Genomic DNA, 25740 nt, shown 5'->3' with positions numbered 1-25740 from the left:
TCCAATCGACGGCCAGCACGGGCGGACACTGAGCTCCTGCTGGGCAATACTGAAGCCAGCGGGCTCGTGAGGTTGCATGCGGAGCGAGATGTTCACATCGTCTCCACCCTTGGTGAGTATTGATTGGCTAGCTGGCGCCTCGGGGCGGGGCTTTGTCTCCCTCCTCAGGATTGGACGGGAGCTCCGTCAATATGTGGCGGGGCGGGGCCAAGGCTTGGCGCTCTCGTTCAAACGGCGGAGTGTGCGGGCGGTGCTGGATGTGATGTTTCACCGTATCCCCCGTGATGGCTCCGGGTGGGATGTCTCACCGTATCCCCGTGACGGCTCCGGCCGCGCTGCGGGCCCGGCCCGGTGGGCACGGAACCAAAAGATCCCCGGGGCTGGCGGTGCGCGGTTCGGGGAGGTTCTGTGGTTCCGCTCTGCAGCGCAGGTAAGGGCTAGGGGACAAGGGCCCCGCTCTAACGCCGTCCTGCTTCCTCCTCTTCCGGGGAGGCCGCCGGGAGGCGGTGGTCGGGCCGGGTTTCCCTCACTCTCTCGCCGCGGGGCCGCGCTCTGCGTGCCCCAGCCTGGCTGGGCCGCGCTCTCCCGCAGCTGTGCCGCCGTTCCGGGCGCGCTGGCGGCGGTCCCGCCGCTGCACGGCTCGGTGGCGAGGGACACGCTCTGCGTGGCCAGGGACCGCACACGTCCAGCGCTTGCCCAGCTGTGTAACGGGTGAACGCTCGGGAAGGTCCCACCGAGCCGGGAGGGTCCCTGGGCTGTGTGGGGCAGGGGCAGCTCGGGGGGCAGCCGGAGCCCCCGCCGGGGCCGCGGGTGTGCGCAGCTCCTGCGGGCTGTGCCGGGAACACCGGCTGCTGTGTCCTGGCTGGAGAGTGGGGTCACACGTGTCCATGTACTCTCCAAGAACTGTATGCCGAACCTATTATGAAGAGCCTCCAGGCTTGGAGATCTGAACTGAAACACGGAGCTGTTAAAAGCTGAAGTGTTAAATGAGATAGGTGCCTGCTTATGCTGGCCCTATGTGACCTCCTTAATTTAAGACCTTAGTTTATTTTTACATCACTGAAGAGACATAGACTATAACACACTTAGGTTTATGATCAGCACGTGTCTCATTCTGACCAGATCTTGGTCTAAATTATCACCATGTAGTGAAGTTGTGCTCTTTGTGGGTGACCTGGTAATTCTCTGTGGAGAGCTCTTTGTATCCAACGGTATGTTTAATAACGAATGCAGGGCAGATATAAACACTGTTGGCTTTGTGGTATTCTGTCCAAGATAATGGCATCTTCTGTAGCACAAATTGTTTTAGTTGAGTTTATATATGTTGAAAGATTGTATAAAAGAAAAAAATATTAACTTGGATTTTAAATTCTAGATGTGACTGCTGTGAAAGAGAAGACTTGTAGCAGATATTTCATAACTGGAAGTCATTGGGACAACAGCTGCTTTTGTGCTACAGAGCTGAAAAGATAAGAGACAAGTAGTCTCTTAAACTCTTCTGAAGTATGGTTAACTTCACTCCAGCTTTGGATTTTAGAGCCTCATTTTTTTGGTCACCTCTCTCTAGTCAGTTTTTCCTCCTTTGATTTACATTTTTGACTTATGTTTTAATGAGGAATTGGTTTTTTATTTGCTTATACTGATGACTTATACTTTCAAAAGTAGCTGAGAAGATCTTGACGGATGCTATCCATAAGTATTTCAGAGAGTGATATATGGTTCTTTTATTGCTGCCGCTGCTCAGTTAATGTTGATGATTAAATACCATAAATATTCTTTTACCCTTAATGTGAAAACCCTTGAAGGTGGGTTGACAGAAATAATTCCCTTTCCTGTTGATACCTGTAGCTCAAACACAGCTGTGAGGTGTTGCTGAACACACCCAGAGCCCAGGCTCACCCTCAGCTCGAGCAGAGCCAATGCCATCACCAGTGCTCTTACCCTTTCAGAAGGGCTGGAGCCCTGGGACAGAATGGGATGACTTGTAGGCAGATTCTGTCCCAGGCCTCAGAGTGTTAGGAAAGGGCAGGTGGGTTTATTTCCTGTTTCTGAAAATCAAAACCATTATGTGCAAATAAGCCACCTTTGATTCCTCAGCCTACGCTGGTTTGGGGATATGTGTGATCCCCAGTGAGGAAAACAAAGCAGCAGATCTGACCTTGGTGTGAATCCTGCTTTAGGAAGCTAGAATATTAATTGTATTTATAAGAGGTATTTCTTGGGGAAAATATGAGGATTACAATGAGAATCATTGGTGGAAGTGATGAGAAGTTTGGCTTAATTTTTGGATCACTTCACTTGTGGGTATTAGAGTGAAGTATAGCTGGGGAAAATGGAAGAAACTCTGCCTTATTAGAAGCATAAAAACTAGTGACTCTATCTTGGCCAGTGTTCCCAATTTTCCAGTAAGCTGTCTGCTGTACGGAGGTGTATAACCCTAATGGCTTGTTGTATGCCATTAAAAGGTATTGTACACTCATAAAAGAATGACATTTTGATCAATGCTGTTAAAAGAATTACTGTCTTGACACAGAAAAGCTTTCCTGCTGCAAGTTTAAAAATACGCCTTTAAAAGCTTTTTATTGAATACCTTTGCATCCCTCAGAAATGTGCTATTTTGGCACAGGGCTGCTCTGAAGTACTCTATGTTGTAACTTAAATGCAAGACCTTCTGTTTACCATCAGAAGGGAGTGAGGTGAGGCAGGTGTAGCCACTTAACTACTGTCATGGGGACAAAAGAAAAAGCACCTTGAGCTGTTTGTATGTAGTCTAAAAATAAGAGCTCCCCGTTTTTTAGAGAGTCCAAAATAATTTGAAAGCTATTTGGTTTTGTGTTACCGTTGATTCCTCCCTGTCCCTCCAGCTTTGTGTGAGTGCCCCTTTGGACTTTGAAGCTGTCTGTTGCTGCTGAGGAAGGCAGGAGAACCACGAGCATCCCTGTTGCAGCTGGATGCCGTGCGGGGGCAGGTGGCTGTGCAGAGAGAGGGTTGGTTTGGAGCGCTCTGGCTGGTCCTGCTGTGGTAATGCCTCTTGTAGCAGAAGTCTCCTCTACTGCTGGTAAAAGATCTTATATGGGACCTATTGTTTAATCACAACTGCTGAAGTAACATTGTACCGGGCTTGAGGGTGGCTGGAGCTGCACTGATCTGCCCAGCACGGCTGCGCTGCTGCCCGCCAGCCCACGGTGGGAGCCCAGGAAGCACACCGGTGGGCATGGCCACCTCTGTCCCCTGCTCAGAGCTGGTAACACACCTCTTGCGTTTGACGGCTTTCAACGCATGTGTTAGAGCCCCAGGCTGGGAATCGGGGGGCAGGGGTTGATTCCTCAGCCTTGTCGTGCTCCTTACGTGTCCTCCTGCCAGTCATGAGTTTGTGTCTCATGCCTTCAGTTGTTCAGCTGTGCGTGATGTGCTTAAATACAACTCTTTCTGAAGATGGAGAGATTAGCTGCAAGAGCATGGTGGGATGATTTTTGGTATAAAGAGATCCTAGGCGAGGTTTTCTGACTTTTTGTCTTTCTCTCCTTTCTATGTATTTATGATGAAAACAAGTGGATATTCTGGATGTATTTGGTATGCTGCGTGTCCTGTCGTGGGCTTGTGAGCAGCTGGGTGGGATGTAAGAGTGCTTGCTCAGTAGGTTTTGTAACAGGTGAGTAAGATCATAGCATTAAGTGGTATTTCTGTACATCAAAAAAATAAAGCTGTGAGACTTAATGGTGGAATTGTGTAAGCAGCTCCTCTTAAGCACAGCTTTCCAAGATACGAGATTTCTTCCAGGAAAAGGAAATATTAATACTCTGTATTGTCTGCAGAGGCAAGGTGCAAAAGAAAGAAGCAGGAGAGCTTGAATATTTGTTATTAGCACATGAGGATGTTACTCAGAGAACTGTGATCAGAGTTAAGATACGTAGCATCATAACAGCTTCCTAACTGCTTCTCAGATGCTTGAGTTTTGTCCAATTTAACCTTCAAGGAAGGCATGAGAAACCCAAATACTTCCTTGCCTGTGTTTCGATTAAACTTTTGGTAGCTTTCTACGGGAGGGGTTGGTTTGGTTGTTGTGGTTTTTTTTTTTTTTTTTAAACTATGTGAGTTTATATTAAGGTTCAACTGTAAGTTGCTAAAGTTGCTGTCAAGCAATTTCAAAGTAGTCATTCCCACTCTGAGTTTTACTATAATGTGGTGGGAATAAGGTTAATACCAGCACGAGAAAATGCTGACACATGGCAGAGAATTTTTATGTGGTAGACACCCAGTAATTTGAGAAACTTGCTCTCGGGGGGGACACCGCAGGGGACACTGTGACTGTGCCGGCCATAGTGCCTGCACCACCACTAGCCCTGCTGCGCCAGCTCTTCTCTGCTGTTTCTGACTAAGCCTCACTTGTGTAACTTCAGCTTTGGGGGATATTTGAAAGTCAAATTGTGTCTGTGGTCCTGTTTACCCACAGTGTCCCCTGAAGTTCCCCACAGACACTGTTCCACATTGACCTTCCTGAATACCTGCTCTTAGGATCAGCAGCCAGCCTGTGCCTCGGACATGCTTTCTTAGCTCTAATAAAAACTATGATCCCTGTTTGGCTCTTCTTTACCAGGCAAACTTAACAACTTTCTATTGCTAATCCTTGATTTTTTTTATCACTCTAATCTGTAAATTTGTTCAGTAATCATATTGTGCTTTTTTTTTCAGGGCATAGACAAAACTGCTGAACAACATAGGGTCAGGCTCTTGAGGGTGGGATAAGAGAAACCATTCTTTTTTGTGTTGATATTTAATTGATATAAGCTGGAAACATTTATTTAGAGTTTGGCCTCATCTGCGATTATGTTTTGAGGCTTATCTGTCTCTAGACTACTTGATGTGTCATGTTGATTTTGAATTTCTTAATTAAACATCATTTTGCGTCAACTGCCTTACAAAAATCTGGTATATCTGTGTTATTAATTAGCAATAAACTTGTAAATAAAAATCAAGCTAGTCCAAGAAGATATTTTCTGAAAATTCACATAATAACATCATAGTACCCTGTCAATTTCTTTCTAGCTATAGTCCTGTATTGGCCATTTTGTTACTTTGAGAGCACAGTCACTCGAGTCACCAGACAAAAACAAACAAACAAAAAACCCCCAAACAACCCAAAACCTGTTGTTGTTTTTCTCTGTCCTCTCAAATATCCCATGTTTTCCAAAGGATACTAAAAATGAGCATTAATGGTCTGAAGAGCTCTTCAGCTCTTTTCTTCTAATCAGCATGGAAATTGAAACCTAGATCTTAACTCTTTCCCATTTGACCTAGTTCAAGCTATTCACTTAATTTATAAATGTCCTGGCAGCCTTGTATGACTTCCTGTGGGACTTCAGCTTGCATTAATCTGTTATCAGCATGATGTTTCCTAGAGGTCCTCTGCTTAATAGGCCAGATCGACAGCACTAAATGGTTGGTTTTGACCTTGGAGGCCTTGTCACAGTTTTTTGGCCTCTGGCTTTGCTGAGGGTGGGAGAGAAGCTGAAGGTCTGAATCTTGTTGGGTTATTATTTTAGGTGAACTACATTGCTTTGGTTTATAATTAATATTTTGATGTTAATCTTTGCAACTGTGAACTACAGAAATTCAACAAACTTTTACAGCTAAAACCTAATCTATAGAAATTGATCATGAGAGTAAAGTATTGCAATCAATCCATCTGAGGCTAATTGTTTGATGCCAATATCTAGCTCATATAGTTCTTAGATGTCAGATTGATTGAATCGCTGTAAGAGAACTGGTGGGAATAATCTTTGGGCAATAGAGGAAGGTAATTCATGTTTTGTGTAATGACAAACGAAATAAAACTTGTGTTGTCTTATGTTTATGGCTGACTTCCTGTTGGCACGTATGTAAAACATGTAATTTTCCTCACTTTATCTGCGTAAGACAAGTTTGAGGAGAATAAAATGAGAACAATAACTGAAAGCCGTGTGTTACAGTACGAGGAGTAAAGGGTGTCATAGAGTAAAACGGCACCCCTACATGGAAATAGTTTTGAAAAAAATGACAACTGAAAAATAAGATGTGTGGTTGATACCTGTTGAATGTCTCTTGGAAACAAATGGATCAATCAAATCATAAAGATGAGTCTAGGAGGGTATGTGCTTTATACTTGCTGAAGTTGTGAGCAACACCTCGATACTTTTGAAAAGGGCATATTCTGAAATCCAGAATGCTCTTCCTGAGTTTCTGACGAGTAACCGAACCAATAGCTTGAAGTAAGGTTTGCTTTTAAGTCTAGAACCTTGATTGCAGTATATCTTCTTGTTATGGGCCTTGCCCGAGGAATGGTGTGCATGGGGATGCTTTCGTGAATCACATATTGAAAAAAGATCTAGTTCATTATGCTTTCCTTGTATTTTTAGAAATGCAGTTTGTAGGATGTTTTCTTTGTAGCTCTAGTGTTTGGGCTATAGGGATTTCAAATCTTCTGGAGGAAAAAAGATAGCTTCAGATGCAGTTCAGAGTCTGATATTTGTTTTATTAGTGGAAATTTTTGTCTCCTGTGTTTTCCCCATTCTAGATAACCTTTTCTTGTCATCTAAGAAATTAATTTCTTTGTTGGAATCATTGCAAGTGAACTTGATAGCAGGAGTGCTGTTATTGAGGCAGCTTACACAGTGATTTGCTAAGTACAGCCTCTTCATATAATGTGAAGCAGAAGTCGATTTATTGACCACTACTGGGATTTCAGGAATCTGTTGAACTACCTGTTTTTTTTATCCTTCTCTCATAAAATTCACTACAGAATGTCTTTTTTCTGGTACCCTCTTGGAAAGGGTTCTCTTTGATTCACAGCCATACAATAAGAGCGATCATTCTGTTTGCTGCTTGTTTCTGTACTGTAGAGCTTGGCTCTTTAATAAAGTGTGTATAGGGTCATTCTGTGCGGCTTATGTGACATCAGGCTCTTGGAGGCTTTTCCTGAGACCCTGTCCTGTGCGAGCAGGACACTGATGCCTGCCCGGGCTGTGGCAATGCCAGTTCTGACCGTGCTGCCCGGCCTTGTCACAGACCGCGCTTCAGTTAGAGCCAAGCCTTACAGAAAAGCCAGCTCTATTGTGAGAATAACAGTTCTTATGTTGCAGCACCTCTCCTCTCTATAGTCTGCTACTTTTCTGGAGTTCTAACAAAATATTCAAGTACATAATTTGATTAGTTTGTGCTATTTGCTGTATATTCATCACGCTTTTTTTACAACTTCCTGCAAGCATTCTTCTCTAAGGTGTATATTAGGAAAGAAAACTACTTGGCGTCTCTCTGGTTATCTGTAAAAACATAGTTTTAAAAATAGAATCCAAGCGAACTGTATAAAGTGGATTATTGATTCTTGGGGATGGAGAGAGAATGCTTTCTCTAAGTCCTTTTCATTGCTTTAGATTTTATACTAATATCTGGAGGCTTGGGAGGTGGTGGTGTTTGTTTGATTAACAGACACTAATGGAGAAATCATCCTATCTCTGGTTTGTCTGCTGGGTTCCTGACAGCTCCTCCCAGCTGCTGCTGTGTCCAGACAGGGCTGATGTGCCTGGGGATGGCAGCCTGGATATTTACAGGTGATGGTGTATGGTAGCAAAGGCCTCAACATGAGGCATATTTGTCTTCTGAGGGAGATGTGTAACCTGCTGTGTCTGACCCCAGTGATGCTGGAGCTGGGGCTCTGCTGCCAGAACGGCCCGTGCTGCTACAGGCCTGAGGAGTGAAGAGGAAACTTAATGCGGAGGAGAACAATGATCAGAATGGATTAGAGTATTGCAACCAGCTAAAGGGCAGTTGTGTTTGAATTCTGACACCCACAAGTGTACCATGTGCCAGCCAAATGCTCATGTGGGCCAAGCCCATCCAATTATGTATAATGGTTAAAAGCCCTTATTTTTGTTATTATTTATGCAGAAATTTAATTCATGAAAGGAATGAAATTACTGTTTTCTGGACTCACTCCTTTTGTTTGCTTTAATCTTGTACTTATTTTGAGGAACCATCTTAGTGTTTCTGCCAGATTGTGAAAGATTCTTAGCTGATTTGACTAGTCCTGGAATTTGTTTTCTGCCACTTACAGATTAGCAAAACCCAAAGGGCTGCAGAAAAAGCGGTGTTCAGAAACAGGCTACTCCCAGGCTGTATGGTATGATTGTCATCCACAGGGCCAGCTTATTTTTATTTCCAAAACTTTTTTTCTGTTTATAATCGAGACAGAAGCTCTGGTCTCTGAGGGTGAGAAGCTGGGGTGTCCATGTGCCCTCACATCTCCGCTGGGTGCTGACGGCCGCTCCAGACGCCGCGTTAACACCGCGGCTCTGGCAGTGCTGTCCTCTCCAGAGCACGATGAGTAATCGTCTTTCGACACTATTGGCAAGTGGCTTTCACGGTCCATGGCGGATCTAATGAACTACAGCTGCCTGGCTGGAAAATCCTGCTTTTGATTGTCTGAAAGGGCTCCTGAAGTTTCTGGTTGGATTCACTGACTTTCTTAGGGTGGTTTTTTTTTTCTCTTTGAGAAATAGATGGTGAAAGCCCTCTTAGAAATTCCTTTGTAACTTACATTCACAAATGTCAAGTGTAGAACATGGTGCTTTTGCACAAGAAAAGCTGCGGAGCTGACGCACGTTACAGACATGGTTGCAAATGGCAATGTGGTGAAATGTGCAGCTGCTGAGGTGCACGATCAGCCTGTGTGCCCCGACAGATCTCCCGTGAACCCTTTGCATCAGGTACCATACTGCAGGTGCTCTCCAAGGGTTGTTTGTGCTACGCTCTTACTATTTGCTGGGTAAAATTTGTAACGTATGTAAGTCTCAGATACGTGGTCTCACCTTTCACGTTTCCTATCTGAGAAAATGAACTTGTTTCTTGTCGTTCCTCCCCTTTCTTTTCAATCATCTTCTGTCTGCCAAACTGTTACCCAAAGAGAACGCTGAGCACAGGATGGTGAGTGAGCACCCGGCTGTGCTGTGCATCGTTGTGGTGCAGACACCACAATGCAGCTTTGCCACTCTGTCTTTAATTAAACTTGGGTTTTTCTGTTGTTGTAGCTGGAAGCAGTGTGCTGACACAACTCACTCTTGTATAGAACAGATTAAAATGTCAATGTTTTAATGTTCTCATCTGTGGGAAAAAGAAAATAGTTGGATGTTTTATTTATAACTTAAAAGGAGACTGTATTATGGAAAAGGTTTCCTTGTGCAAGATGGAAAATCACAATTAAAGATACAGAGTCCCATTTAATATTAAAAGAGTCTCTAAAGGACTGAAAAGATCGAAAGGATGAAATCTCTTCAGGAAACAGGCTATTCTGGGACATGGCAGTTTAAAACAATTATAAATGTACTGTATTCTAAATTTTTTGCTCCGCTCTGATTTATTTGCACTTGTGGCATTGGGTACATGTGTCTCTCTCAGATGAGCTCATGTACCAAACAGGAGCAGAGTGAAGGTACCTGGAAAGAATGGTCGAAAGTCAAAGTTGTCCTCAATGCTGTGTGACCTCTTACCTGAGCAGGAAGCTCTGTTTCTTAGAGAAAGAAAGCCCGTTTTGATATTTCAAAAGACTGTCTCTGATAGAGAACAGAAGACCCTGGGGGTTGTTCCCATCTCGGGGATCTGTTCATCCCCTTTACCTGTGGAGCTGAGGGGTTTGCTGTGGGGCAGCCAGGTAAACGCAGATGCCTGTCTGCTGGGCTGGGGTTAAGCTAACAGCTGAAATTGCCTACTTTGGAAAAATGCTGCTTTTCTTCAGAAAGTGCCTTCCAGACCTTATTTAGAGATTTGCTCTAATTTGGGCTGTCCTCTGGGTTAACATCTGTGGAATCTGTATTTCTCTGGCAGTTGTGTCTCACTTGCATGTAAATTACAGATGCTCACCAGTGCCCTTTTGGGTTGTTTCTTTCCTAAGAGGGAGGGAGAGAAAAGAAACAATTCATTTTAAATAAGGGAAAGCAAAAGAGCTCCCACTGCATGCTGGTGCTAAAAGAGGATTGCTGGATGTCTTTTCCCTTTACTTACTTTCTCTCTCGCTTGCTTATTTATTTATTTGAACCCATCTCCGCCAGTCTTGCTGCTGTGGGATCAATTTGTTGGCAAGGGTTATTCAAACATTAGCAGAATGCATGTTCTTACTGTTCTGGTTGGACTTGGGTGTTGAAGCCAACAATAACAGCTCTCGTGTGGGAACTGGCGCTGGGTATTTGAGTCAAACTCTTCCTGGTGGTCTGTACTTTACTGCAGTGAAAAAACGAGGGGTTTCTTTTCCCATAGCGTTCATTTGTGTTCCCGTCATTCATTGTTTATACAATCACTGTGCCTGTGGATGGTTGAAGTAAATACTTTGAATAAATTCTGTGTTTTTCTTCACTTTCAGCTCTTGCTTTGTGTGTGTTTTGTAGGTTTGGGGGTTTTCCCTCTGTGGCTCGATTTCTTCATCCTCCAGTTGTCACAGGGATGTGTGCATGGGATGGTTCCCTCCCCCGCCAGGTAAAACCTTACTGCGGATGCATTTTCTAGGACAAATAAGCTCCAGGAGCAGAGCGGGTGCCCCTGGAATGCCCTGGGGTACGTGGGGATGGGGGCTGAGCTGTGCTGGAGCTGGTCACACCAAGGAGATGCTGCAGCCTCAGCCTGGTGCCCCGTGTCCAAATCAGACTCTGCTTTTCCAGGAAAGTGCTGGACTATCAAAGCACTTAGTGCTGGGCTTTGTGATAACTGCCCAAGTATTTAGAAACCACCGCAAATTCCTGGCTGGTTGTGCTTTGTTGCTGAAGTGCAAGTCCAGAATGCAGGGAGACTTGTGGGAGCTGAAGGGTTTGAAGCTTTCTGTAATTTTTCCTGTTACCCTCAGGGCACACTCTGAAAAAATTACCTCTTTGTGGAGTCTTTGGGATATGATGCAGTCCCAGATCAGACATTTCTCTATTAAATAAAAAGTAAGATAAGCCTAAAGCATTGGATTTGGTATTTAGAATCTCTTGAGGCCAATCCCAGTGTGTATCTATTTGGGCTAATTTACTGAACTATTTAGTTTCCTTTCCTGCATAACAACCATTCCACCCCCAGCATTACTGAAGTTAGTTTTGCCTCTGTGGCTGCCAGGAATAACTTTACTTTGCATGGATAATTAACTGGATTGAGTAACAGAGGAAAAATTATTTCCACACAGTGGTAATAATAAATCTGTTACTACTTTTGGCTCCCCATGTTATGACCATAGCTGGGTATGTCTTAATGAGGAAGTGGCTTCCTTTGCTCAGCTCCAGTACCAGCCAGGAGCCTGGTGGAGATGGTGGGGGAGGCTCCAAGGGCAGAGGGTGGGTTTTTAAACCAGGCACTCATTCCCGCACACAAATAACTTTTTTTTTAATGGCAAGCTGTAAATTTTCAGTCTTTTTGACAAGGTAAAATGAGATTTCTGATCATGTCAGAATCAAAGCATTTCTAAGATGGAAACTTCCAGATGTTTTTTAAAAAAAAATAAAGTATTGAAGAATAGGTTTAATATTTGGCTGCTCAGGATATTCAGAGTGCCCATCTCTGTTTTTTTCCAAAATGCATAAAATAACTGTATGGGGATGCAGCCTGCCAAGCTTGCTGCAGGAATTCTCTGGAGGGAAGGAGAAGCCTGAGGCTCTGCAGGCCCGTGCGGGTCAGTGGTTCTCCCGCTGGTACCCACATGTTGTGGTGCCAGAAGCACCTGCAGTTCACACAGACTCTGCTGAGAATGGGGAAGTTATGAGCATAAACTTGTTGGTACCAACTCTGTTTTCTGTTGGTATGTCTAAAACCTACACCTGCTTTCCATGAGAAAGTTGTGTTCCTACTGGATTAAGAAAGCAAACAGGAAAACTGAATTTAAAATGAAGGAGTGCATGAGAAAACAGAGGTGGTTGGATGAGGGCGAGATCTTCGGGATGGGCAGGCCAGGGTTTGTCGCTTCTCCCAGCAGCTTTAGACACTTGTCTGAATTGGCCGCAGGGAAGACGGGGCGGATCTGTGGGCTCAGTGCCGGCTGCTGTGGCTGGCAGAACACGGGCATTCCAGACGTGGTACACTGGGAGAGAACCTTTTTGTTTTACACATGGTAGATGCAATTCTTAATTACTTTTAATCTTATTTCTAGCTCTGTAATTGGAAATCTGACCTTCCTGACTCTCTCTAAATCTATTTTTAACCATTAAGCTATCTTGTGTCGCATGAGTACAGATAGCAGTGACAAACCTGAGATATTTGAATCTTTTTGGAGATAATAAATACAAATAAATTCATGGACACCCCCAAGGAGAAACTTGTGTCTTGAGAGAAAGGGGCTTGCACAGTGTCTCCTGTCAAGCTGCAGAGATCGGCCCAAAATCAGGTGCTACCATGTGCAGGAGCCCAGACTGGCCCTGCTGGGTGGGGTGGGTGTCCTGGAACACGTCCAGCTCTGGGCACTCCCTTCGGCACCGCGCTGTGCTTTGTCGGTTCGGCTGGTGCTGGAAGGCTTCCCGGGTACGGCTGCCTGGCTGCGCTGGGGCTGCCGGGGGTCAGGGCTGTGTGCTCACCGGCAGGTGCAGCCGGGACGCACTGTCAGCACCGGCCGGTCGCCTCTCGGGGCTGGGAGAGTAAGTCAGAGCTTGTGTGCGATTTCATGGGGCTTCTGCAGGCTGAGGGACAGTTCTGCTGCACGTACGGTACTTGCAGCAGGTGGAGTTGTCCCTCAGTGACTTACCCATTGAACAGAATAGTTTAGGGTGCTCAGTCATTTGCTCTGGGTTATCTCCTTCATGTGGTGTTGCTCCTTTTCTCTCACAGCATGTTTACATGGTGATGGTATTGCGCTCCTTTTCATGACCACATCTCACAGCGTGTTTACATGGCAATGGTATCCAGCTTTGCCTCATCACTGTGAGCTGGCTGGTGAATTGCAAGTGTTACTTGGTGACTATGAGCTCATGTCAGGACTAGACAGGCTGGGGACAATGCTGGTAGACTGGAAGAAGCTTATACCAGGATCTCAAAGGGAGCAGGATGAGCTGCTTGTAACATAAGTTCTTAATTTATTTTTTGTTAGTTTTTATTCTGCTTCTGGGTACTTAACAGCTATGGCATGTGTGCTGGCTTCCCATCTGCTCAAAACGAAGCAAATGGAATTGTATAGTTGCTTTCATATGTGGACCCCAGTTCAGTTACTTCAGGACTAAACAATTGAAATGAGCTGTAGACAAACCAACATCTTGAGGCCATCTGAAAAACATCTGGAAACTAAGGCAAATGCAGAACATGACAGCCCAGTTATTGAAGAGTTGAATTTGACACACCCTGGTTTTCCTCACATAGGACTCTTGGGAGTACTCCGTACACTTCTGTAGTGTTTGTGGGAGCATCCGTACACACCTTTGTCCTTCACAATCTTCTTTAGGCTTATTCAGGGAAAGGGTCGTTCGTTTGTTGTTGTTTTTTTAATTCAAAAATATAAGCTGGCTCCCTTGTCTATGCTATTCCTTCTGCATTTTCAGGATTGATCTAACTGGTTGCAAAACCTGTAAAACTGTGAAAATGCTGAAGCTAAACATAATCCAAGAGTATTGAGTCCTTTTCCCCTGAGCGTATTTCTCTATTTGCTGATTTCCAAGCGGGCTGCCGTGGTGTCAATGGTGCGCAGCCCCACGTCCGTGCTGGGGCTGGCTGTTCGCTACCTGTTCTTACGTTGTCTACCAGAGGAAACAAACTGGGTGTCAGGGATGTAATCAAAACCACCACCACCAAAGAGCACCAACAAAATGACAAATGCTTTCCCTGAATTACTCTCCAGGATCTTCCAACTAACTGCACTACCAGCTGTAAGACTTTCCATCATTGATAGCTTCAGTCTTTGACAATGAAAAGCAGCCTGTTACTCTTTTTCTGCACAAATTTCTCTGAGGAAAGGAACTCCTTGCTATCAGATGTTTTTCCAAAGTGCCTGTTACAAGTGTACCAGGTTCTCCCATCCTCGTTACTACTAATCTTTAGGAATAGAGTTTACAACGCGGCTACAAAGGGGACAGAGGTTCTCCCTTCCTGGGAGGGGACAAGGGGCAGCAGGTATAAGTTGCACTGGGAGAGGTTTCATCTTGATGCAAGAAATAGTCTTTAGAGTGAGAACAATTGATCCATGGAACAACCTTGCCAGGGATGTGGAGCTGCCATCGCTGGAGGTTTTCCAGGTGCAGCTGAACCAGGTGCCAGATAATCTCATCCAGGCTCCCTCCTCCCACAAGAGGTCGGACCAAAGGACCAAGCGGTGCAGCCCGGGCTGTCCTGGGGCTCTGCAGGGTGGATGTGGTGATCGGCCGTTCGGGGGCTGCAGGTGTGTGGCCACATGGTCACGGGGAGCGGGGAGGTCAGGAACAGGGTCTGCTCAGAACCGGGATCCGTTTCCTCTCCCTTTTTCATGGCAAAGCAAGTCAGGCCTCTGTGGATTTCTAAACCAAATGAATTATGGTCTCGAATAGTAATGTGGTATTGCTAATGACTTCATTGCTGACCACAGCTGTTGACAGTAAGGCTAGCATTGTCATTTCACTGCTGATATATTTTTGAGGCATTTTGCTTATTAAGTTAGTTGGCTCTTTTTACGTACTGTTCTAGCTATAATCTTGAATTAATGAATTTGGGAACACAGATAGTGCAGGTTAAGGTCTGTGAGTTTATGTTCCTTTTTGCTTGGTGCTAGTGAGGACACACATCAGATCATTAAAAATACTTGTTTAGATTACTTTTCTGTATTAATTCTGAGGCTTGAAATATGCTAGGTGTAAGTACAGGTAGCCTAGGGGTTGCTTCATGCTGTCTGCTTTGCCAAAACATAAGCCTGAACTGAGTAGCAACCCGTTCTCTGGTACCATTTTCCAGTTTGGCCCTAATCTGGATGTGAATATCTGAGTTAAGGAAAAAAGAGTTGGAAAAATTTGAGAAAATTTAAAATTAGAGAATCTGTGAGAAGATGTTGATTTGCACTCCCCGCCCCCAGCAGCCGTTTGTGCCTTGCAATGTGGTTCCCCCGAGCGAAGCGCGCTCCGGTGCCAGCTAACGCAGCGGCACGCTCAGGGTGAGGTTGAACTGTGCAAGGTGGATCATTTGGGTTTGCCTTCTCTTGAGTTCACATGGTTACCCGGACTCAAGCCTTGACTCCATAACATTTTTTAACTAGAAAGATGTATTCCTGAAATGGCCGGAGCGCTCTCTCGAGGTGGCGGGTCAGTGCTAAGGCCTGGTCTACAGCCCAGGTCCCGGCTCACTTCAGTGCTGGTGGGAGCCCTCACAGCCTAATTGCTTTTCTCTGCAGAGAAATTCCAGCTGAGCACATGTGCTCACATCACTGGTGAAGAATTTAGTGTGGGGCTGACTCTGCCCTACAAATAAACACACACAGATACGCTCAAGCCGAGCAGCGGAACGACGGAGACACCCCTGTGGTCACCCTGGGGTGCTGCTCTCCACAAATAAGCCAGCACAGAAGAAATAACTTGATTGATCTGTATAGTCTAAACGCTTTTGAAACAAAGACCAGCTTTATGGAGGATTGGTTGGTTAGGCAGCTGGGATGAGTCGGACCAGCGCAGGGTTTGCCGCTCCTGGTCCCGCTGGCTGCTGGAGCTGCTCAAACTGCTGGCTCAGCCGTGGGCTCTGTTCTCAGAGTTGTGGTTCTGCTGTTTCGCGTGTGTAGCACAAAAGTGTTTGTTGATTTTGGGTTCTTCTCCTTGACTGTAACTGACCCAAGGAAAGAAGATAAAATGTTGAGTAAAACTATGTCTTGGTTACATCTGTACATCTTTACTGATTTTAATTATATAGTTTGCATGAAAATGAGAGCAGAACAATTTGCCTTGGGCCTGTACAGATACCTAGTGTGCTTAGTCACATGCTAGAAAATATTCTTTAATCTAGTCACTAGTTTATATCTTCCTGGTTTGTTTTGTCTTTTTAAATACAGCACAAACTGCAAGGAAACCTGGCTGCTTTTTAAGGGGATTGGTGTGACTTGCAAATACTTGATTGGTTCTGTTCCTGTCTAACTGTTCTATGTAAAACTCACTTAGTGTTTTTCCTTTTAAACCGTTAGCTGACCTTACATACGAATCCCAGCTGTGCATTAGCATTGCTTGGGGATGTGTTTGTATCTTTTGTCTAAAAATACCCAGCCGGTAGGATTCATGATCCATGAAAGCTAATTGAAACAATTTCTCTTCAAGTTTTGGCAAGCGAAGCATGCATTATAAGCATTAATATCTATAAATTGAATTGTTAATGAATCTAGACACTAATAATGAATGCAATTTTGCAGGCTTAACTAGAAACACTAAAATTATCGGGATCTGGAACAGAATTTTCAATCATTTTTGCTTATTAAATAGCAAAGCTATGCTTTTAATAAGCTAATCATTTTTATTTGACCCCATAGGAGTAGCTCAGCTGATTAGAAACAGGTTTCTAAGTGCAAAACAATGTTGTTTTTCTCTCACTGTTTTAACCACCACAGTGCTGAAATTTCAGATCGGATACTGATTTCCCATTGTGAATATGGCGTGAATGCTTATACTGCAATTCCTCTGAAGGAATGTATGGTAGAACCTACAGATGTCCCATTTAATGGGAGAACAGCCTGTGCAGATAAATAGTGTGTGTAATCTGCCAAAACAATTGGAGCTTTCTTGAAAGGCTGTTCATGCACAAAAACACAATATATGAGTTTGTCGTATATGAAAGTAGAAGAGCACTTGATACAATGAAAAAATAAACTGAAGTCTTTTCCCCACCTGATTTAACACTATCCTTTAGGATTATTGTATGCAGATGAAGAACATAGTAAGTTTCAGAACTATAGCAAGGAAATCTGAAGTTGTGATACACTTTTATAAAGGAGTTTTGTGAAGTGTGCAGCTCCTGCTGGAGACCAGGGGGGCACAAGGGGACGGATCGCTCTCCAGGCCCCTGGGGCGAAGGTTCTGCTCCTGCACTGACGCTGCAGCTTTCGGACAGGCTGTCAGACCGGAGCGCTGGGCGCTGTTAGACAAGCAATTGCTTATACCAACAGATTGTTACCCTACAGCATCTGTGAAATTAAAAAATCCAGCTTGGTTATCTTATGAGATAAAGGTGAAGAACTGTCTGAAAATGTAGGGAGAGAAAAGGCTGAAAGGGAATTTGAGGATTTATCATTGATATAGGGCTGGAGAAGACCATGAAAGGTTCCTCCATTGATGGAGACAATTGATACCCTTATGGGAAATGTATCCCTGTGCTTAATTATCTTTACTATTTGAGAGAGGTTTTTTTCTTCATTTAATCTAAATCTCCCTTACTACAATTTTATACCTATTTTCACTTTTTTTGTGGTTCCATAAACACAGAGAAAGGTTTTCTGTCTTTGTCACAACCTTCTCAATATCTGAAGGCTGTTTCCAGGTGTCTCTGCTGCCTGGACACATCACAGCCCATTGCTTCACTCATTAGCGTGAGCGGGCACAGGCAGCAGTGGCCTTTCCCTTGGTGCTGAGACAAAGGTACAAAACACAGGGATAACGTTATTCCATTTTGAATTTGGAATGTAAGCTCACGATTTCAAGTAATCAGGTTGAGTTAACACAAAGTGTTTACTTTGCTGTGTGGTGGTAAAATCAGGGTAGAGTTGCCTCTCGGAGGGTTTGGGGGTTTTAGCATCAGGGTGGATGGTGCGAATGGAAACTGTCCCGTGTCCTCCCTGCCCGGCTCAGGAGCAGCTCTCTCCCAGCTGCCCACAAGTGCTCGCGTTTGTGCACGTGGCTTGATGGGGGATGAGGATGTTTTGGTGTTTTATAGGAGGCAAGTAACTGGACATCAGGGGCTGCTCTGTGTTTCACAGCTGACTTTCTGTAATGGGGATTAAAAATGAAGTCAAGACTTGCTTGTCAGCTGGTGGGTGTTCCTGTACTGATTCTTCTGGGAAGAGTCCATATTCTGGGAGACAAATATTTTAATTATCTTTGGAAGTTGTTACTAGAATTAATCTCTGAATGACTAGTGTGTTTGGTTTTAGTCTTTGCTGTCTTGCTTTCAAAGGTTGCTTTTCCCCAACCAACAGGACACAAGAGGGAAGAGTTCTCAGTGCTCCTGGCTGGTGCCATTCAGGACGACACTGCTGTTCTGGGTTCTCAGCCGCAGTCTGCTATTGGGATTTTTTAAACGAGTTCAGTATATGTACTTTTCAATAAACTTAAGAAATCCAGATAAATCTAGGAGGCTGCTAGTGACTCATATACAGACTAAACCAAAAAAAAAACATTTTAGTCCTGGAGTAAACATTTGTGAAGTGTCTGTGGCACCCTTTGCAAAAGGATCAAGTTCCCCAAATTAATGAGGAATTAAATTAACCTAAATTAACCTCTAAGTAATCCTGCAATGTACGGAGCTGTACAGCTGTTGCAGTAGCAGAATGTTTTGCAATATATTCCTCACTTCAAAGCAACTCCTGCTGCTGTCACTGTTTTCTGCAGAAACACAGGACGCTGCTCATGGCGCAGGAGCCGCTGCCCCTTCCAGAGCGGGACCGGCCCCTCTGCCCTCGTGAGGGTTTTTGACAGTCACTCTTGTAACAGTAAGAGGAAAGTTACTCAGCTGGAGCCACACTTCTTAGTGGATTCAGGCAGATGCTGCCTTTTACACCATCATCTGCAGCTTTGTTGGGTCTCTTGCGCAGTAACTGAGGACTGTTCAGCGATCTCTTACCTAAAATTTGCACTGAGCGGCTGTTCAAAGGGTGGTCAATATAGCTGCTGTCAGTCTGTGTGCTACCATGGCTCTGTCTGCACCCAAGAAATGACTGAAAAAATACTTATTTTTGTTACTTTAAATATTGTGGTAGCTATGAATAATAGTGTAAATCAAAAAATGTATTAAAGCTTCACAGCTTCCCTTCCTTTTGGTTAGAAGGCCAGTTGTGTCAGATGCCAGATCTCTTCCTTGTCCTCCAGAAAAGAAGCTTCCATAGCTCAGAGAAACCCCCACTGCACTCCCTGCACTGGCACGGGCAGGACCTTGAGAACACTCGGGCTTCAGAGACTGAGACGGAGTTGTTCCAGCAATTAAGAAAGAAAAAAGAAACAAAACACACCACATACCGTACTTAAAGCAAGTACTAGAGAATGAGGACTTTGCCTGAGTTGTTTTTTCCTTCCCTCTATAAACAGAAAAATCAATGGTGTTTGTTCCGTTATTGAAGGAAAAGCAGAGCTTTGTCCCACTTGGGAGGGCTAATGGGATCATCTGGTGCACAGCACAATTTGGGCTGCGTGAGCGGCCCCATGTGCTCTCTGCGATGAGTCCGCGCTGGCCTCGTGTGACTCTGGCAAGGAAAGTTCCAGGTCCTGGCCCTGCTGATCTCAATCTGCGGTTTGATCCTGATCTGCGGTCTGGTCCTGGGGTGCAGGTCATGCCTGTGAGCGGCCGGGCTGACGGGGCGCTCCCTGTAACGTGAGGGCTGGGATGATCCTTTCCAGGGGGTGTTAGAGTCACTGCACAGTGAAAACCCAGCGATGCCTCTGGGGAAATGTAACAGGTATTGTTTTGATCTCGGGCCAGCAAGATCCAAAAACCTTTACATTGGTCTTCTGCCCATCTTTCTGAAATAATAGGCATGTCAGGTTTGGCAAAACGAGGTGAAATCCGATAGCCTTACAACTAATTTCTGACATGGATATGTCTTCTGTCTGATTGCTCAATATTTTGCCACTTCATGTTTTACTTAGCTTATATATCACACTAACAAAAGAGACTACAGACATACCTTTTTTTTTTTTTTCTAAAATGCATGACTTTTGGAGCAGCTCTGTCATTTATCTTGCCAAATATTTAGCAGTGCGGAGTATCTGAGGCTTTTCAGGAAGAAAGGTGACAAAATGTTTCATTCTTGCAGCCTAGAATTTAAACATTCAAAGAAATTTAATGTATTAAAGACTAAGAGGAATAACTGGCTGAGTATATGGTACTGGGAAGTAAATCATTGTTTCAGCTGTGGAGGAGCAGTGGCCGTCAGTCTGGGTTGTTGGAGCTACTCAGATGCCAAGCATTCAAATTACTAAATGCAACTTTTAAAATGATCGAGCTAGTGAGTCCTTTTTTTTTTTTTTTTTTTAAAACTACAATTAATGGAATCTTTTCTCAGTATCTAAATATTGCTGTGAAATTGGGCAGCTCAAAGAAGGCTGCTAAAGATAACTTAGACACAAATCTTCCTTCTTGATTTCTTATAGATTTTCTGGGATGGTGAGGTGGACTGGAAACCTGCTTAGCTGCCAGGCTGCTGTTCTCCTGCCCGTCTTCCGAGTTCCAAGTTTTTTATTGGTGGTTTTTTTTCACATGAATGGAGCTGGAAGTTGTTTGATGCGCTCCAGGTGATGGAAGTGCAGGAGAAGTGCTGTGCATGCGAGAGCAGAGGGCTGGCAATAGGAAACAATTCTAGTGTATTCTAATGAATGAACTAACAGGCAACAATGGGTTTACAAAAGGAAAACCAAATACTTTCTTAACAACACCTGGTAAAACTTATGGAGTTCTTTGTAAAGGCCAAAAACATAAATGTGTTTTTGTGCAACGTCTTTGGTGGCCCGTGAGTCAGATGATGAGAAATCATTGTCTGAAATGGTAATTCTAAGGAATAGTATTCACAGTTACTAATGCACTGAGATTTTTATCTCATCTTCTACTGTCCTGCTAAATTTGATTACAACTGAAATTATTCAGGAGCTTGTCCTTCAAACTGAAGAGATGGAAGATAGCTCTAGACAATGCTTTAACAGTTAGCAATTTAATACCTGGGGACAACAAATAATTGCTTAAGAGACACCACGGAAAGTGTGGGATCTGTTAGTCGGTGCTTTTATGACCCATTCTTGTCAGCAGCTGCACCAGCAGCAGGTGCGGTCTGAGCGGGGTCTGGAACCAGCCCCGTCTGGCCTGCGGAGCTGTGAACTGCGCCAAGAGGCTTGGGCGAGGAGAGGAGCTCAGGACGTCCTTCTCCTGGTAGTTTCTTGGTAGTATATAGGCATCAGTTTTTCCATCCTGCTTGTCCGCCCCTCTCTCCAAGTAGAGATGCATTGTTGTTAGCAGAGACTTTTTCCTTTAGCCAATATTAGACTAGACTATCTTTTGAAGTCTGTTCTTTATTCTTGATTCAGGACTTATGGTCTATTCTTCTGCAATGTGGTAATGAGATCTGGGATAATAATGTCAAGCTGTATCTAAACAATTGGATTAAAGGAAGCCCTTGGAACAGGACAAAGGTTGGTAGGACTCGCTGCTCACGCGGCCGATCAGGCTGGCTGTTCTCCTGGCACAGACAGCAGCTCGCTTTCAGCTTCTTCCATCATCAGCATTTTGGATCCAATGTTTTAAAATGTTGGGAAAATGCAGCATAAGGGAGATTGAAGGTGTTATCTTTAATTGGACTAACTTGCAAAATTAATAATGAAAAGCTTTCTCCTAGTTTTGTTGTTATTGACCTGATGTTGAGAATAGCTTGTGCTGTTCTGAAGGAGAGGAAGGAGGGGAATATATTTTGCTTTTTTGTGCTTTGTTTTTGACTTTGGGGGGTCAGAAGAGGACCTGAGGAAGAAATCATGGAAGAATGGGGAAAGGTTCTATAATTTCCTAGAGCTGCTATTACTTATGGAAAAAAAAAAAAAACTGTGAGCGTGAACAGGAGATATTTTCTAAGCTGGTTCTGCTGGTCTGTCAGCCTGTGCCGCCGCGTCCCCCGGTCCAGCTGGGGGTCGGTGCCAGCCTGCAGGTGCTGTCACACCAGCACCAGCTCCTGGTGTGAAACACCTTCCCTGCCCCTCCTGCAGCAGCCGAACTCACAGCCACCGCTTAACATCTGGTGTAAGGAACAAGACTGAGATGAGGGTGAGAATGGATATGTATTTGGCAAGTTTGAAAGGTCAATGGACCTTTAGTTTTTTTTCTTGGTGAAGTTCCTTTTCTAATCATTGCTAATTACACTTGGAAAGTTGACTACTTTATTGAATAGTATTGCAATTGCTTGCTTTGACCTCAAAATATTACTTTGTCATTCTTGCCTTTCTTTCTCCTTTCCGCCTTGGAAAATTAATGTTAGATAAGAGCGAGGCAGATTCTTTCCTAGCTTATTCATTAGCAGCAATGTTGTTAATTATGTTTTGATTGTAAAGCCTGTATTATGAGTGGCCAGAGAACACAGAATTAGTTTCAGATTTTCATATCTAGAAGGTGGGAAAATCCTCCTCTGGTTTGCAGACTAAGCAGATCTGGAGATCATGGAGGCAGAATGAACTGCAACTTGGATGCTTTCTGTTGCGGCTTCCAGCGCACAGATCCTGCTGTGGGAAGAACACGAGTCCACTTCTCAGAGATCCTGTGCTGTTTTTCCATACATCATCTTCTCAGCTTCAGCTGGTGTAGTTTTCTTTTTTCTTAGAAAAACTTGGTCCAAGTGTGTTCCTCAGGAACCCATGAGTAGCTTGTTGTGTCTTCATGGCCGGTTAGGAGCCTGGGGAAGCCTTCAGTCCCCAGGCAGCCCTTGCTGCCAGCAGGGCAGTACCGGGTTACTTTGCATCTTAAACGACTTCAACAGGGTTTTATCTTTTAAGTTTTGTAATTTACTTAAATTTGCAAGAGTGTTTTGTTTTGTTTTTAACCAGTTAACAAAAGCTGTAGGTCTGTCTGTGTCTGAGATGTGACTCATCAGTTAATAAAAATGCCACTCCAAGCTTGTGAGCATGTGCAATTGTGGCACTTCAGTCAAATACACTTATCTTAAAAATTCCCATCTCTCACCTGCTCTTACCATCCCAACACACCAAGGTGCTGATATTTCTGAGAAAACTGACATGACGATATCTAATTTGTCTGACGCCTCGTTATCTGACTTGCTGAATCTTCTAATAGAGCCTCCACAGTCTGTATTGCATTTCTTGTATATTCTTTTGTTCCTCTCCAAGTGCACGTGGGTGTTTGTGAGTCAGTTGGATACGCTCAGCATTGGCAGAGTGTTTCTAATAACCAAATTTGACTGCTGCTGTCTGTATTAAACTCCCTCAGGTATTCCTCACAATTCTTTCTGAAGAAGTCAGTTCACACATGTTCCTTCGGGCTTTCTGCATCACCACCTGGCAAGTGCTCAGTGTTGATAAAACGTAACGGCACGTTCCTGGAACCCAAGAGTCCCCGTGTCCTGCACAGGGCAGACCCTTCCCTGTCCCCCTTCCTTAGAATTCAGTGGAACTTGAATGTCCAATGAGCAATTTGAGCTGGAACGTGAAACAGTAACCGTTAGGATAAGTTTAAGTGTTGCTATTTGTTTTGTCCTTGGTGATTAAAACGAATTTCTTGTTTTTCACGCTGTTCCAAATCTCTAGCAGTAGGATCTTTCAAGTAATTGCTCTGAATAATAAAAAGTAGAATTTAGCACTGATCACCTTTGCTGGGACATTCGCGAAAGGGCAGTGGAAAGAGAGGAAGCTTGTGCGCCACATCTGCGGCTCCGTGTCTGAGCAGAGCAGAAGCAGCTGCGAACAGGATAAATTCTTGAATTCACTGTACCGAGTGTATGTGGGGAAGCTGCACATAACAGGAAATATTAGGCTTTTTAAAATTCTGATAAATTTCAAGGAACTAAGCAACTAGTGAAACAGAACAAAGTGCAAGAAATATTTAAAAAGAAACGAACACAAGTAGAGAGAAAAACAGGCAGGGGTTTAAATTTATCATAAGCACATCACAACTAATTCGTCTGATAAAGGAAGATACAAGACACAAGAAGTGATTGATGTAGCTCAAAGATTCGATGGTACAAAGGTACCTTTACTTGAAATGATGAAAGGAAATAGGGCAAAAATCAGAATATTCAGGATTATTTACAATGTAGAGAGAGGGACAGTATTAAAAAAGGCTGAGTAATTTCTGCACAAAACTGAAAAAGTAAGAAATGGCTTATAGTGTATAGGGGAGGGAGAGTAAGGAAATCATTACTAAATGGAGAGTCAACCAGTAATCTAAAATGGATGAGCTGCTGAACTGATTTCATAAATGGGCTTTACAAAGGGGAAAAAACACAGCAGCAGATAGGCTATTCATAAGTAATGAAGACATTTCAAACCTGGGATGGTAATAGGATACTTGGACAAGATTACTATAAATAGAAAACCAGTTCTATGTATAATATGTGTCCTTTATGCTAAAGAATTCATTATAGTTTTTTGCAAAACATTGAGAATGACTTTGGAGGGCACTGAACAGCTGAGCCAGCCGGGGCTGCAGCCCCACTGGGGCAGGATGTCCCTGTGTCGCTCGCTGTGAGGGGCTGTCCGAGGGAATTCCGGGCTCTCATTGTCTGCTAAAAAGAACCAAACCTCCCACCTGCGGATCCTGTGAGGCCTGAGCAGCTCTGCGGGGGAACCTTCGCTCGGAGGTGTTTGCTCTTCTCAGGAAATCCTGGCAGCTCGCAGTACTTCAAGAAGTAAAACAGCTTTGTGTTTAAGGTGTGTTGTTCCTCTGAGTTTGGAGTTATTCTGGTAGGGAGTCTTCAACAGAGTTGAAGTCTACTCGTGGTAACGTAAAACCCACTGAAAGTATCAGGTTACTTGGATTACGTTAAAGGGTTTTGCACTTACAGGAAGGATGTTTTTAAACACCTAATATACACTAGGTGCCACACCAAAAAGAAAACAATCTTACCAATAGCTTCTGATCAAGTTTTATATTGTTTTACATGCACAGAGAGAAATAGTGACAGTGTCACAGAACTCTGCTAAATTGTGTGAAAATTTCTCCATTATTTTTGTATTAATTTTTGCATGCAAGATAGCAACAGTAAATTCAGAAGGACCTGAATTACATGAAGGATGAAAACGTGTAAGGTTGACACTAGAAACCTAAGATTTTCCCTGTGCTACTATGTAGAGCTTACAGACAAAATATATAAATTGTGGAATTAGTGCAAAGCACTGGCAGTTAGAAAAATGATGGAGCAGTTGCTGTGAGATCAGTAAACGTAGATCCTGCGCAACACCAGTTCTGAAATATTTTTTTCTGACTAAAGCTGTGTTTAAAGGCTGGAAGTAGTGATTTATGAAGAAATATGAAAAGAGTTAGATATGTTTAACTTGGCAAAATAAATGAAGAGTATTGTACTTGTCCACAAGCATATGAAGAACATAAACAGAAACCATAGAGAAGAATTGCTTTGGACAGGGCCTAAGGAATGCAAATGAAATGTATTGTGATCATAATACAAGAAGGAAAATGTATCTCAGATATCAGGTAATATCCTCCATTAGCAAGATTTATGAGACCCATCATGATAGGAGTACGAAGGAAATGATGGAAAGTCCATTGACTGAGTCAACTGAAATTGGATTAGAAGATGTAGAACAGTTCAGCCCTGAAAAGGAAATTGTCATATGCCTAACAAATGTCGCAGGCTGCACTGAAACCCCGGCACAACGGAGATGTTCCAGCTGTCCCTTGTCTTTGCTGGCGCACAGGTGTGTAAGGACCCAGGTGTACAGTCATGCTAAGCATGGGCTCCTCTCTCAGCTGAAGTTCCACCAGTTCTCATAGCAATGCGTCCTCATGAATCATCCCATGGCCATGGGCACCTTCACCTGGAACCAGTCTGCAGAGAAACTGGGGAGAGGAGATCTTGGCTCTGCTTTCCTGCTGCAGGCCCATGCACGTTGGCCTCTCGGG

At 43.9% G+C, this 25740-nt stretch overlaps 1 protein-coding gene across 8 annotated transcripts in view; it reads left to right on the top strand.

Annotated features, from left to right (window-relative positions):
* The first annotated feature begins 214 nt into the window (after nucleotides 1-214).
* Nucleotides 215-25740, top strand: part of LOC139829081 (uncharacterized) — an 80773-nt gene continuing 55247 nt past the window's right edge. For 7 of the 8 annotated variants that reach the window (XR_011741324.1, XR_011741322.1, XR_011741326.1 and 4 more), the window contains exons 1-2: nucleotides 215-430; nucleotides 10413-10500. The gene's annotated coding sequence lies outside the window, so the exon portion shown is untranslated. The remainder of the gene's footprint in view (nucleotides 431-10412; nucleotides 10501-25740) is intronic. The other variant, XR_011741325.1, reaches the window with a different exon arrangement.

Source organism: Patagioenas fasciata, chromosome 13 (genome assembly GCF_037038585.1).
Source record: "Patagioenas fasciata isolate bPatFas1 chromosome 13, bPatFas1.hap1, whole genome shotgun sequence".
Lineage (NCBI taxonomy): Eukaryota > Metazoa > Chordata > Aves > Columbiformes > Columbidae > Patagioenas > Patagioenas fasciata.
The sequence above is the reverse complement of the archived record's forward strand: the minus strand, read 5'-3'. Positions and strand labels throughout refer to the sequence as shown.